Raw genomic sequence first — 15,347 nt, 5'->3', positions numbered from 1 at the left:
TAAATAGAGTTGGGTTGCCTCCATTCCCTGGTGAGGCAGAAATTGCAGATGGAATCTCACTGAGTTAACCGCCCACTGAAACAAAAACCTCAACGTTCTTTGGAAGAATAGAGCAAACTTCTGTCTCTGCAACAGAAATGTCACAATATCAAAGATAGACTGCAAAGTTAGTCAACATATGAAAAACTGGGAAAATTTCACCCATTCTTAAGAGGAAAGAGAAACAGGAGAAGCCCACTTCAAGACACCCCAGATGTAAGTATCCCACAAGGACCTTAAAGCAAGTGTGGAGACTTTCCCAGTTAGACAAGAAAATGAGGCTGAGTGTGAACATCTCAGCAGAGAAATATAAACTATATAAAAGAACCAAATGGACATTTTGGAAGCAAAAAAAAAAAAAAAAAAGAGTATGCAAATTTTGAGCTAAATGAGGCTAGAGAGACAAATTGAAGGTCATGAAGAGGTTGATGTCTGAGTCCCATTGAGAAGGAGACCCAGGGATGGGGACATAAGAGTGTATCATTTGTGGCTTAGAGCTACAAGCCATGCATGAGGAAGCAGCCCCGGAGGGAAAATCCAGATGGCAAGGAACTGTGTGGGTGGCTCCTAGGGACTGTGGTGGCCTCTGAGAGCCAAGAGAATCTTCCAGCTGACAGTTCTACATCTAGAACCCTCTGCGTTATAGCCTGGCTGATATCTTTATTGAAACCATGTGAAACCCTCAGCAGAGGACCCAGCTCAGCCCTATCCCCACACCTGATGTGCAGAAACCATGGGGGTAATAAATGCATGCTCTTCTAAGCTACCAAGCTTTTGATAATTTATTACTCAGAAACATAAAATTTAACACAGGATGCATTGTTTTGGATGGCCTGCTTAACTTTTCTGGGTCTCCTGCTTCTTGTATAAAAAGAGAATGTAGAAGCACTTAATCTCCCCATTTTGTTATGAGAATAGAATAATATAAGCCATTGCTGATGAATGATTCTGAATATTATTCTTTCTTTAAACACTGTCTTTTGGTCCCCAGTCTGTTCGATTTCAGTGCGAAGGACAGATTCTGACCTCAGCTCAGAGACATATTTTTCTTATTCTCAAGTGAGTCCTTCTAGAATAGACTGTGGGTTCTAACTCACAAGTGATGCCCTTCTACGCCCCCACCTCTGTGCTGCCCTCTCAGTGGGACTCAGACATCAACCTCAGCATGACCTTCAATTTGTCTCTCTAACCTCATTCAGCTCAAATTTTTTCAGTTTTCACTGCTAAAATTTTCCATTTGGTCCTTTCATATTGTTTCTCTGCCGAGATGTTAAGGATGAGCATCTCTGCTTTATGGACAAACCTGTCACTCTTGCTATAAGTTCCTTGGAGCAATCTAGAGCAAGTCTGCTAACAGAGTCTTAGTGGAACAGCGTCGTCACAGGAGAGAGACATCACCTTCCTAATAACTTATTGGTTAGAACAAGGAGGCAGGTCATACTCGCATCAAGAGGAGAGGACTCACAAAGATATGAACACCCAGAATTAGGGACTAGGGGGGACCAAATACCATTCATTCACTCATTATATTGCTGACCAACTGAATGCAGTAGCACCCCCCACCTCACCCACAGGGGACAGATCCCAAGATCCCAAGTGGATGACTAAAATCACAGATTATAACAAACCCTCTAATCCTATACTTTTCCCTATATATGCATACCAATGATAAAGTTTTATTTATCAATTAGGCAAGTAAGAGAGTAACAGTGACTAATAATGGAACAATTATACAGTATACCATAATAAAGTCATGCAAATTTGATCTCTCTCTCTCTCTCTCTCTCTCTCTCTCTCTCTCTCTCTCATTACACTCACTCTTCTTCTTTTTGACCAGGGATAACTGAAACTGCAGAAAGCGACGCTGTGGGGGAGGGGTCCTGGGGTGACTATCACTGCTCCTGGATGGGCACTGAGTCCTATCAAACATCCATTCTCAGCCTACCTCCTGGCACCCCCAATCTCTTCTTCCTTCTCTATCTTTGTGCTTCTCCAACTTAAAGGTTCATCCAAATCACCAAGGATATGTACTTTTTAAAAATAGAGATTCCCAGCCCACCCCAGTACCTTCCTGTATTTTGCATGGTAGGTAGCCCAGGAATCCCCATTCACCATGCCCCGCTGCGGGATGCGGAGCAGGCACAAGGCCCACACTATAAACTGCGGGGCTGTGACAGCACCGTGCTACAGAGCCTCCTGCTGCGGTAGAAGCACACAGGGGCCACCCTAGCCACGTGTGGCTCCTGACTCAAATGAGGATGGTGGAACGGAGAAACTGAACTTTTAATTTTCTTGAATCTAAATTTAAACAGCCACCTAGGGCTAATGGTATTGGACAGCACAGATCTAACAAGCTCTTCCATGAATAAAAATCAGGGCAGTGAACTCCTGGTTTAGGACATTACAGATTTCTGTGTGTCTGAGACCTTGTTCCCAGCCAATTTACACACACATACATACATATGTGTATATGTGCATATATATGTGTATGTGTATATATGTGAGGTGTGTGTAAATTGAAATACATATAGTAAATATAAATATATATACATATATACATATATATGATCTATTTCATATTTATGTGTGTGTGTATATATATGTATGTCTCTCTCTTTCTCTTAAAGTGTTTTTCTTAAAGCAGATCTTACCAGTAATTGTCATTTAATTTCATATTCTTCAAGGAGTCTCTTGTTCAACACTTTCATTCCCAGAACACAAGTCAGATTTAGCTCTTTGTACACAATAATAGTTAAGGCCAAACACAGATGCAAAACAAAACAAAAACAGCTTTCTTCAAAGAAAAATCCAGCTTGCCTCACCTCGAGCTCTGGATATCATACATGAGTGCCTGTCTCCTGGACCCCAGCCTCCCCGAGCTCAATGAGGTCACTGGAAGAACTTAAAGACAGAAGAGGCAACCCAACTCAAGGGTCAGAGGAGTCATTGCTGTGTGGCCTTGAGCAAGACCCTCTGAACTTGCTGTCAATAAGTTCTAGCACCCTTTGAGTTTTAAAATTTTTATTTACAATAACACAGCGTATCTCCATGTACTGACGTACCATGACATATTTACATATTTCTTAAGTGAATAAACCAAATTTCCCACTTTGGGGGAAAACATATATACACATAAGTAACTCTAGAAGAATATACATGCACCGGAGACAGCAACACAGACATACCTAAAAATAAAAAGGGCCCTCTACAAAGGGTAAAACCCTCTGGGTAGCACGAGATCAACATCTTTTGGTCTTGACTACCCGAGACTCCTCTTAAGCAATCCACCCTAGCTCCTCCTCTCTGAGTCTCAGTTCAGAGATGAAAATGTGGTCCAGGCCAGCCAATAAGAGAAGGGCACCACCCCCCAAGCCATTCAGATTGAGCACATGGCCCAGGCCAGCCAATAAAAAAAGGGTACCACCCCCACAAGCGCTTCAAATTGAGCACGTGGCCCAGGCCAGCCAATAAGAGAAGGGTACCACCCCCCAAGTGCTTCAGGTCGAACATGTGGTTCAGGCCAGCCAATAAAAGAAGGGCACCCCACATACACCAAGCCATTCAGTTTGGGCACGTGACCCAGGCTAGTCAATCCTAAGCCTTGCCTGGAAGTCTGAACAAATACCTGTCGTTCCGCTGACGAGAGCTAAGTGCGGAGGACCATCTAGCCAGAGGCCAAGGGTAAATCCTACACCATGGAAGCTGAGCTGAGAGGTGAGAGCCAGAAGCTGAAGGTCTGTCTTGAAGCTTGGGACCCAACTCCGTGTGAAGATAGCTCTGTCCCGGGCTTTTCAGCCTGTCGGGTCAGTAGATTCTCTCTTCCTGCTCAAGCTCCCTAGAGCCTGGTGGGAGTCACCTGCAACTGTTCCTAATACCTAAGCGGGGTTGGCCAGGGGGGATCTCTACTATTTCTTTGAGGGGCGAATCAGTTGAGGGGTTTTTTTTGGTTGGTTGGTTGGTTGGTTGGTTTTTTTACAATGAGCGAGAATCTACCTTCCAAAACTATTTTGATACCCTTGCCCTTGATAATGAGCATAAGCTGCTTGTGCCAAGTTCATGGTGTAGCCCGAACCCTAGACTGGATGAACCCTTTCCATGTACTATCTTATTTAATACTCATCCTCATCCTAAAAGATAGGTACTGGTTTGTGACCATTTTATAGATGGGGAGACAGACTTGGAAGAGCCTAAGCAAGCATTTGAGGTCACACAAGCTCCTAAACAGGAAAGACTGGACTAGGATCTGGCTATGCCAGTCTTTAAAGACCCAGTTTATTGCTTGTTGATTCATGTTTACTGGGAAGAAATGTTTGACACAAAAGAACCCTTCGTAAAGATCTGTCCTACCCACTAGAACATGAGTTCCCACAAAGGCAGGGAGCTGGATGGCCAGGTGCACACTAAACACCCAGCACCCAGCACATACATTTTTGAATGAGTGAATGAATGAATGAATGAGAGGTGATATCTGAGGTTTGGGGGGGGGGGGGGGGAACCAAGATATATGAAAAGCTCCAAGAAACTTCCATTTCAGGCCAACATCTGAAGCATTCCTTCCAACTTGGTCGGGGATGCATCTTAACGGCTCAGACATGCTTTCTAGTTGAAAACATTCATTTAATTAGCAGGCATTTTCCAAAGCGGATGTGCCTCTCTCAATCGCTGTGTCTGCCACGGACATTTGCTGAAAAGGTCTCCCCCCTCCCCCAAACATCAAAGCCTGTGTTCCCAGTCCTCTCTCCCCCAATTATTTCCATTGGGGAAGGACAGCTGGGGCGGGGAGAACTCAGCCACAACATGCAAGATGTTTCCCCTTGGTAAAAATGAGGATCACAGTGTCAGGTCCACTTTAGGCGGAGAGTAAAAATCATCTGCGTTTAAAGTTTTTTTGTTTTTTTTTTTCCAATGTTGGCTGCTCACGGTGAACTGCCAAGAATCATTTCTCATTGCCATCTAGTTTCCCCTCCCCAAAATAGAACGCAGAGCAGTCCCTAAGATACAGTTTCATTGGGTTTGTTTTATTTCTTCCTGCTCTGGGTGGCTTCTGGGATGGGCATTCTGGCCCCTGTGCACGGCTTGGGTTTGATGTTACCACTCAGCTCTGACCAGAAGCTCTTGGTTTCATGTCAGCATCTCAGATCCCAGGACAGCAGTAGCTATAGGTGGAGAAGGCATCTGTATTTTGGAGAGACGATGCTCTGTAAGAAAACACGATTCTCCAAACCCATGGAGCCATTGCTGGAGCTGGTTGAGTCAGCCCTTTGCAGTAAATCCTTTGCTGGTTCCCTTTGCCACCTGGGTAACAATGAATGGACACCTTTGTGTGGCTCACAGAGCCCCTGCCTACACCTTTGTCACAGATGCTGGCTTCTCTGCTACTTCCAGGATCTCACGCCCCCTTCACCACCAGCCCCCTGCACGTGCTCCTCTCTCTACCTAAATAGCCTCTGTTTCCGCATTTTCTTCCCCTGGCGAATTCTGCCTGGCATCGGCTGCAATGTCACCTCCTCCATGAGGCCTTTCCAGCTTCCTCCCTGCACCTCCACAGGAAGGATTGCGTTCATTGCCCCCTCTCTGCAGTTACAGCCCTGCCCCAGCCCCAACTCTGCCGGCTCTATTATAGATGCCCCTGGCTGCTCAGCATCTCTGCCACACCTGAGCCCCCAAAGTGCTGACTCTGAAAGCCCAGGCCCTCCCAGGCCCTCACTGAGTAGCCGTTAGTCAATGGGAAAAGGGTGTAGGTGGGAGCAGGGGGCGGAAGGAGCGCACGTCCAGGCAGAAAGAAGCCCCGTCCTCCATGCTCACTCAGTTGGGGCTGAGAGCTGACTGCAAAGATGGAGACAGCCATGGTGTATCCCATAGTCCCACCCCCAGGGCCACAGAAGGCCCAATCTCCCCAGCCATTGTCCCAGCAAAGAAAGTGACTTGTTCCTACAAAGTCACTCCAGCCCAACAGGTCTGTCCCCAGCTCCCCAAGCAAGCTAACTTTGCCCCAGAGCCTTTACCAGCACATTTGGCTCCTGAAACAAGTCTCCTGGAATGAGACTTCAAAGCCACAGGCTGGGTTGGGTGAAAAGAGGAGGTGGGAGGACAGGAATTCCTGGACAGGAGGGCTCTCTGACCTTGGCTTTGGTCTACAGTTGTACTCCTGTCCAAACATCACCAAAGAACTAAAGCCAAGTAACAATGACAGTGACGAAGTGGCAGAGGGCCTTAAGATTCAGAGTCTTTCCCTCCCAATTCCAAGCCCTGGGAGAAACCTCCACTTTACCCTTGGCTTGCTCAGACCTACCTGGCGCTTTATCAGATTTCTGTTCTGTGAGACCCAGGGGGCAAAGCTCACTGGTGTACAGCATGGCCTACTTCTCTCGGCCTCCACCCAAATGACATCTCTGTAGGACAGTGAATCTGCACTTCCATTGTTTAGTACCTCAAACCTGTCTCTTCCCTGGGACATTGCTTTAAGTAAAGGACAAGAGAAATTTGGTTCAGTAGCTGGCTATTCCTCGTGAACAGAGAACTCTTTCCTGCTTAAAACTTAGCTTTGAAAACCATGCTCCAAGCCGGGCATGGTGGCACACACCTGTAATCCCAGAAGCTCAGGAGGCTGAGGCAGGAGGACCGCAAGTTCAAAGCCAGCCTCAGCAAAAATGAGGTGCTAAGCAACTCAGTGAGACCCTGTCTCTAAATAAAAATATAAAATAGGGCTGGGGATGTGGCTCAGTGGTTGAGTGCCCCTGAGTTCAATCCCTGGTAGTCCTCCCCCACCCAAAAAAATAGAAAAGAATGCTTGAATATCCTAATTTGAAACTCACTCTCCTCGACCTTTGAACTCTAGTTTTGCCTCTTTCAGGCTCTGTGATCTTGGGCAAATGACCTAACCTCTCTGAGAATCGGTTTCCTCATCTGTAAAGTAGGATGCTAATAGCACTCATTCCCTCCCAGATGTTCACCAAGATGAAGCGACATGATAGATGTTAAGCACCAAGCACGGCTTCTGGTCCTAACAAAGGACCTACCATCAGCAAATATCATTTCTGTGTTGAAGCGAATCCATTTCTTGAATGAGGGCTGGGGTGAGACTCCCTCAGATTTCATAGTTCCAAAGCAGCATCCTGAGCAAACTATAAGAGATTTCTCTGTAGTGCCTAGATTTAGAGCCACAAGAAATGCAAACGAGACAAAGAACAGGTCTATATCGACTCCAGGATGGATCATCAAGAAGTTTTGTTATTTCTGCTGTTAATACATTCCTGATAGCCACTTATTTCCTGGTTACTTGCCTCTTTGGCTCTCTTTGGCCTGGTTCCAGTTCATTGAGGTTTTTACTGCACTTGGAAGCTGTTATGAAGACCTTGAAGCCTCCAGGAAAATGAAGACTTCCTTTTCTTCCCCTTTCTCCACAGTTGTGGTAGGCAAGTCCACCCCCCACCACCCCGATTTGGAGGACTCTTCCCATTTCAGATTCTCTGCAGCAGTGATTCTGTAACATGGGATGCCCTGGGCATCTAAAGCATAACTCCTTCCCTGGCCTCACACCAGGAAGTGGTCAATGAAAAGTCTTGGTTGGTTCCTGTGTCCCCAGTGTGGATTCAGATCATGTGATTCTAGTTCATGGTAGAGCTCATGTTCTTCTTCATCCAATATCCAGCCATTATAGTCATCTGTCAATCACCTTCCGCGCCTCTAACGATGTCGCACACATGTACAAACACACATGCACACGGTCATCTCCCTGTTCTCCCTTTACCACGGACGTTTTCATGGTTATGATTTCTATTCGGCAGAAACTTCAGGTAAAATGTTTGAAAAGAACCCAAAATGTCTTTCATTACCACCAAGAGGTGGTAATTACACTACTAACCAAAGAATCCAGCTATTTTTCTCCCCAAATGCCTGAAAGAAATTGGAAAATGCTAGAACATCATAGGCTCACTCTCTGTTCTCTCTGCTAAATGGTGGCAGGCCAAAATACACCCACACCAAGTTCCCTTCTAGTTCCAACAAGGTTCTAGAAAACTGTCCAACCCAACAACCACCAAACACAGCTCCTTGACTCGACTGCTTTCTTCCTTCTCTGGGCTTCTGGATGGTATGGTTGACTCCCCAAAATCAGACCCCAAGTGCCTGTCCACACCCTAGTTGGAAAGACCAAGAACACAACCAAAAATCAAGTCCAAGAGGCGTAATCAGGGGCTGGGGTGCCATCTACTGGCCATTTCTATAAGTCTCCCTCCTGCTTAGCCCAGGCGGCCAAAAAGTTCCCCCATTTCAAAGCTGCCGAAATTGCTTCAGGCGCGGGAGCCCGAGGTCTTTACTGTATTAATATCCCATTATTACATATTACTGGGAATGCACATTTAGAAATACAGCCTCTTTCGCTTCTTTTCTTTTTTAGATATTTAAAGGTGAGATCATAAATCTGGGAGACTTGAACTCAGCTTATAATTGTTTTTATTAATTACTGTCCTTGTTCTTATTACTCTTATTAGTCTTGTACAGTTAGATCGATAAATAATAATAATTATTATAATAATAATAAACTCTTTGGAGCTTCAATTTCGCACACTCTTAACCTGGACCCCTAAATCCTTTCTACAAAAGGATTTATGATCCTCGGTAACTTTACAACACCCTCACGTAACAAAGACAAATAAATAAGTAGAAAAAAGGAGAAACAAAGCTGAAATGAAGGAGTGAGTCCATTTCCAAGGGAGCAAGAACTCGATTCAGGCAGGGATATTTTGAGATTAAGTTAATATGTGTTTCACATGAAAATAAGCATTTATATTTAATCATTTCTCTTTTCCAAGCTATTCCAATTTTATAGTCCATTAAAACTCAGAGGGGAAAAAAACCACTGTATGTTTCCCTTTCTAGATAATTTTACCTCTTCTAAGAAAACAGAAAATACCACGCCTATATGTCCTCTCAAGTTTATTTTGCTTCTAATCCTCAGATTTTGATTTAGTCAAAGAGTTGCCAGAATTGATAGAGGAGGGGTTGGGGGGGTGCTTTCATTAAAAGAAGGGAAGACACGGTCTTATTTATGATATTCCTCAAAAGGTATGTCAATAGCGTACAAAAATCAAATATTCTCTTTCCATATGCACCACAAGGAAGTTTCCTAAATGATATCTACATAGATTTAGATAAATAGGTGGGAAATGGAAGAAATGCACGCGCACACACACACACACACACACTTATTTTCTACACCAAACAAGCCTCTGGAATTCTAATAGTTCCTTTTGTTTATGCTTTGCCCTAGCTTTCAGGAGCACCTCCAGCTCCTGATCTTTCTGCAAGGGGAAGATTTGGTTAATATTTCCTAGTATTTTCAGCCCCTGCATTGATTTCCTTCCTTTCCCGTATTTTTAGTTCCTGAGATAAAACCTCATTTATAATAAAGTCAAGATCCCTGGAAAACATTTCATCAATGAGACACCCAGCTTTGCTGCTCTTTATTTTATTGAATGAATGTTTTTCCCCCCCTTGGAATCTGGTGGCACAGTTCTGATTAAAGGCACACACAAAACCAGAATTGGGTGGCTTTTTTGTAATGTTTCATATTTTAAACTCTTGTTTAAAATATGTGCACTTTGCCATAAAAATGACCTTTCCAGAGGCAAAAATTTGCTAGAACCAAATCCTTCACATTGGGAGCGAGGGTCTGTCAGCACCCGAGTCACTTTCAGGGGATCCTAATTCAGTGTATCTCTCAACTTCTCCTTTCACCATCCCAAATTTTGTCTGGTCCCTGGTCTAAAATGTCGACATTTCCAGGCATGACCGGAAACATTTTTAGTGGAAATTCATCAAATAAAAACTTGTATTTCTTTGCAGTGTCCCTTCATTCTTCACCCCTAGAAATTTGGGGAGATTTTTGTCCTCATTACGTATTCAGAATACCAGCTGCTAATTTCAACATGATTTTATGCCCTGTTTGAAAAGGATTTTTTTATTGCTGTTTGGATGTAGCAGGGTTGGGGGGGGAGAGAGAGAGAGAGAGAACAGAAAGAGAAAAAGAGAGCATACAAATAGTTTTGCTTTGAAGTTCCCACGTAATTACTGTTAAGATCTATTAAAATGTCCTGGGAGACAGGGCTCCCTGCTCAAAGCTGACGAAGGAAAAACACAAGCAACATCCAGCAAAACTGATTAAAAGGATGGATGAAATTCAGGACAAGAACAAATGCAAACAAGGTAGATGGAAAGATGCCGTGGGGGTTTCTGTCGCTTGTTTATTTGCAGAGAAGAATGGAAGCGAGAAGGAGAGAGGGAGGGAGAAGGAGGCAAGGGAGGGGTGTGGAAGGAAGGGAAAATGAAGAAGAAAACATTTATGAGGTGGGGGACGAGAAAGAGGCAGTGAGGGAAGGAGAAGAGGGAGTCCTGTGTACAAAGATGGGGGCCGAAGAGCTGTTTCTTCTCCCAAGTTCCTCGCTGCAGAAATTAAACATTACATATGGAACCCAGAAAGAAAAGGGGGGGGGGGAATAATTGGTTTCCCTTTTTTTTCATTTCCTTTGTTATAACACTGGTTGGGAACATCTGAAGAGAAAATGGTTGAAGACTTGGAAAATTGCTCTTCTTTCAGTAATGACCCAACTCGCAGCTGCTTTTACCCGAAGTTCTTAATGTCACAGTGCCCCCTGGAGTCCCGCTGGAAGGGACCCCAATGCTGACCTCCAGCTTCCCCCACGCTTCCCCAACGCCTGCCCTGTTTTTCTTACAATAAGGGAGGGGAGGTGGGGGGGGGGCAAGAAAATTTCTAAACAATCTCAGAACCTTTTGAAGAGCTGCCACTGGCCAAGAGAAAGGAGGATTTGGAGAAATCACTTCCGATTTATTTCCGACAGTTAGGAGAAGGGGGGAAGTGGGGCATCGAATCTTTCTCTTCATTTCTTGTTCCTACCCCTTACCCCCTTAATCCTATTTTAGTTGAGGTCTGACCTTGGAAATTTCTAAAAGACTTTAATCTCCTGTACTCCAAATTGCTAAAAAGGAGCTGCACGGAAGATTGCCTGCATTGGGGAAAAGGTGGTTGAAAACTGTTTATTTATGAAAGGTTTCGACTTTCCTGATCGTTAAGAATGTGAGCGAGTTCATTAGGCAACTCTCTATACGTTGGAACCTTTTTTATATTTTTAAAATTTCCTCCACCCACCCACCCCCATACACACACACATACACACACCCCGCTTTCGACAAAATATATTCAATCATTAAATCTCAGCTGAGAAAAATGATCTTAAACTCCTGCCTCTGGGCAGATCTGACGCGCTGCGACATTAATATCCTCAGATAGCTTGGAAAAGCCGATTGGTATTTCCTAACGAACTGCAAGAGCTCCTCTTCTCCCCTGTCCCCCAAACTTTTCTAGAGAAGGCAAATTGCAGTTGAAGGAAACTGGGGGGGCGGGGGACAAACAAGAGAAAATATTGTTGCATACATGTTTTAGAGACATGAAAGAAATCCAGACACTGTGTGTGATGCAGATCTCAAATTTGGGGAGGTAGGAACCCATTGAAATCATTAAGTATTTCATTTTTCAGATGAAAGACTCTCCTTCTGCATTACCGCTCGGAGCCCTGATGTAATTTGAAGTGTCATTTTGGAGGAGTTTGGGTGATTAAGTCTTTTTCATTTCTCTCATTAAAAGGCACGGTTTTCCTGATGTGGGTTATAACTTCGTTCCAATCTGAAATTTCACCCACCCGGCCTCCCCCCTCCGAGAAGGTCTCTATTTATGACTGATTTTGAAACAACAACAAATCCAGTTGTATACTGATTTTTTTTTAACTGCTTTTGATTTTATTGAACTACGAAACCCAGAAATCACTCTACTGTCATTCTCAAAGGTCCATTTTAAATCACGAGATACGTCAAGGTATAATTACTCATATTTAAAACATTCTGTAATTAGAAGACGGAAGAATAGAAAAATGACTTGAAAAAAAATACTGTTGAAAGCAATTGACTCTCAAGAAATGTCTGTCTTTTATAAAGTTCATAGTTTCCCAGTAAATTCTTTTAAGTTAATGACATTTTAAACATAAAGGACCTTAAAGGTTCCCCTCATCTGCCACCATGCATACACACAGGGGAAGAAAAAAAAAAGTCCCTTTAAAAATGCTTTTTATAAAGACCTCAGAGACGGAAATATTTCTCAGGAAATGTCAAACATGAACGTCTACATAATATCTACATGAAATAATAAATCAAAATCAGTTTTTTTTTTTTTCCATCTGAGAAAAAACAATCAAATGGGTTTAGAACATTGTTTGGGGCTTTTTTTTTTTTTTTAAGTTCTCCAAAACACCAATAATAGATTATCCCCTATTGGGAAAGATAACGTGTATTTTTCTTGTAAGTTGGTGGGAAAAAAAAATATGTTTTGCTCTCGGTAAAGGAAATTAGATATATATTTGGGGAAAAAGAGTCTAATATTTCACTGTGATGGGATTCAACAAAAACCCAGGAAATTCAAGGCCCAACTGATGCTCGACTGGAAATTCACACTATTGTGCCCCTTTCCTGACAACAGATTCAGGAGTCCAGAGTGTCTGGGTGAACCTCAAATTTCCTGAGTTCCAGCTTCTCACAGCTAAATAGCAAAGCATGATTTAAACACCGGCCGGCCTTTGCCTGGTTACCTTCTTTTGTTTCTCCCTATATATTTTATACCTCTGCCGGTCTCTGTTTCCTGCCACCTGAAATGAGCATATTGCATTTGATCCCCGGTAAGGGATGGACGCCCAAGACACTGAATTCCTTGTTTGGTGAGAAGGTTATTTAACAAGAAAGGATAAGGATCAAAGAATCCTAGGGACCCTTCCAGCTGGGAGTCACTGGGGATGCAGATAAAGAGACCCCCAGGAGAGAGTGACAAGAACGTATAGTGAATGAAAACTTGGAGGATCAGGGTCGAGGGGACCCCGACAGGCCAATGCAGCTCCTCGGGGCTGTGCCTAGAAATACACAAATGGCCAGGGAGCTTACACCTTTGTGAAAAGTTTCAGTTACAGATTTGAATTATAGAACCCAACACACTGTCAGGAGCCCCGGCTAAATAGTTCCACACTGTGCATTTGAGGTCATTAGCTTATTCCTGGGTGGTTAATTACAAGGAAGTCGTGGGAAAGGGGGCTCACTGACTCTCCTTCTGTGCAGGTGACGGCTGGCGATTTCAGGGACTACAAGTTTACATTTTAACTGCATTTTAAACATTTGGGATGGGGCGAGGTGGGGGGAGGTTGAAGCAGGTAAGTCGTTAGTTATTAAAATGTGCTTTGAAGCTTTCTCTCGGAGTATTTGTACATATTTAAGGGTCCAGGCCAAAAAAAAAAAAAGAACTTTTTTTTTGTCTTTTTGGATGAACCTAATTTGGATTTCATTGAATTTTCTGGATGCCCTGATGATGTTAAGATATTTTGGTGAATTTAATTCCCCCCCGGAACCCCTCTGTATGAAAGAAAAGGAACTCTTTCTTAAAAGAGATTTAGCAAGGGAAAGAAAAGTCCTTTTAAAAAGGCTTAGGGGCAAGGGGTAGAGGGAATAAGTGGGAAAAGGAGGCTTTATTTTCTAAAGCTCAAATTCCAAAGAAGAAGGACAGTCTCCATAAGGACCGAAGCTCATTTACCTGAATCACTCTGTCACCGCGTAGCCCTTGACTAGTAAATGATTCTTTTCACTAGCCAATAAAACCAGACGGAAAGCATGTTTGGGGTGGAGGCGTGGTGCCAGGCCACCCCCCACCCCCCCACAAATGCAAAGCCAACTCTCTCAGGCCGTGTTTGTTTTGGTTTCCCCCTAAGAGGGTTCTCCGAGAGGGAGCCCAGCCCGGCCACCCTCTCTGCCCCTACTCCTCTGGGGACTTCTGTGCGCTCCAGAGCTCTTGCCCGCAGAGCTCCAGGGCCCCTTCCATATTTCCTAAGAAGGAAAGAGAAAGTGCCGGCCCCTGCATCCAGGTGGACAAATTCACGGCTGTCTTCCCTTTGTTGCCCCCCCCAAGGCAGCTTCGAGATCCCTTCCCATGCGACAGCCTGGGGACTGTCCCTCACCCCTCAGAAAGCAGCTGAGATCTTCTGAGCCCAGTAGGCGAAACCTTTAAAATAGCAGCCATATTCTATCAGCAAAGATGTCAGGAAAATTGTTTGCAAAAGGGCTGAGGAGTCCTTAAAAGCCAGTAGTTACATAAAAAATAAGAGATTTTTTTAAATGACCATAACCAGCCTCATTCCAATTGTGACATCATCATGGTTTGATAGATAGCGAGATTTGCATAAAGGAACCTCATAATTGTTAGTAATAAGTAAACGGAACTAACACGCAGGAGGCATTCAGTATAGAATATTCGACCTTAGCAGGGGTAACAGCCCTGCAAACATTTTCTTTGCATCTTTAAACTGGGAAGGGTTTCTTAGCCTCTTCTGCTGTAAGGAAATCAGGTAGTAGAAGAAAGGAAGATAAAACAGGATTGCTTAATAATTCCTACCCCTGGACTTCCCAGGCCTGAGCCAGGCTTGGAGGCCCTATTTTCAAAGTCTTTCTCCAGACAATGAAGTGTGCCCAATTGAAAAATGGATGAACTAAAGCTTTTCACTCTTCTCCCGTCCAAATTGGATTGGTTTCTCAATTCAACTGAGTGCTTAGAAATTAGTCAATAAGGCGACTAATTAATAATTTGACTTGGGGGGAAGTCAATTTCTCAGCTGCACACACAGACAAGTCCGAGGGCTTCCGGAGGTGCCCCGCTACGTGATTCCAGCCACCCCACTTCACCCCATCATGTGAAAAATCTACAGTATGAGCTATAAGGGGAATTCTGGACCCAGTTCAATTTATTTGAGGCCTTTTCTTCCTAGTACGGTGAATGGATTTGATATTCAGAGAATAAAAGCTGTGTAAAGAATTTAACACCAAATATACTAATATATATGTATATATGTTTATTAACTGTATAAACATTATAACAACATAGTCTTGATTATAATCATGACATAGCGAGTACGTGCTACCATGTGCTAGGTATTATACTAAGTGCTTTGAATACATGATCTCACCTACTGTATTGTCACACAGTGAAGTAAGAACTACTATCCATATTTTAGAGGTAAGAAACTGAGGCCAGACAGATGGGTCACTAACCAACTAAGACCACACAAAGTTGAGAAAATAGGAAGATTTGAAACTCCAGTCCAAACCCAGATTTCCAGTTTCTTTCTCCTATAAGGGGAAAGTTAACCAAGGGACATGTTGCCAATTTTTCCTGACTAGAGGAAAACTGGTGTCCAGATGGATTAATT

The sequence above is a fragment of the Marmota flaviventris genome, chromosome 1 (assembly GCF_047511675.1).
Source record: "Marmota flaviventris isolate mMarFla1 chromosome 1, mMarFla1.hap1, whole genome shotgun sequence".
Taxonomy (NCBI): domain Eukaryota; kingdom Metazoa; phylum Chordata; class Mammalia; order Rodentia; family Sciuridae; genus Marmota; species Marmota flaviventris.
The sequence above is the reverse complement of the archived record's forward strand: the minus strand, read 5'-3'. Positions refer to the sequence as shown.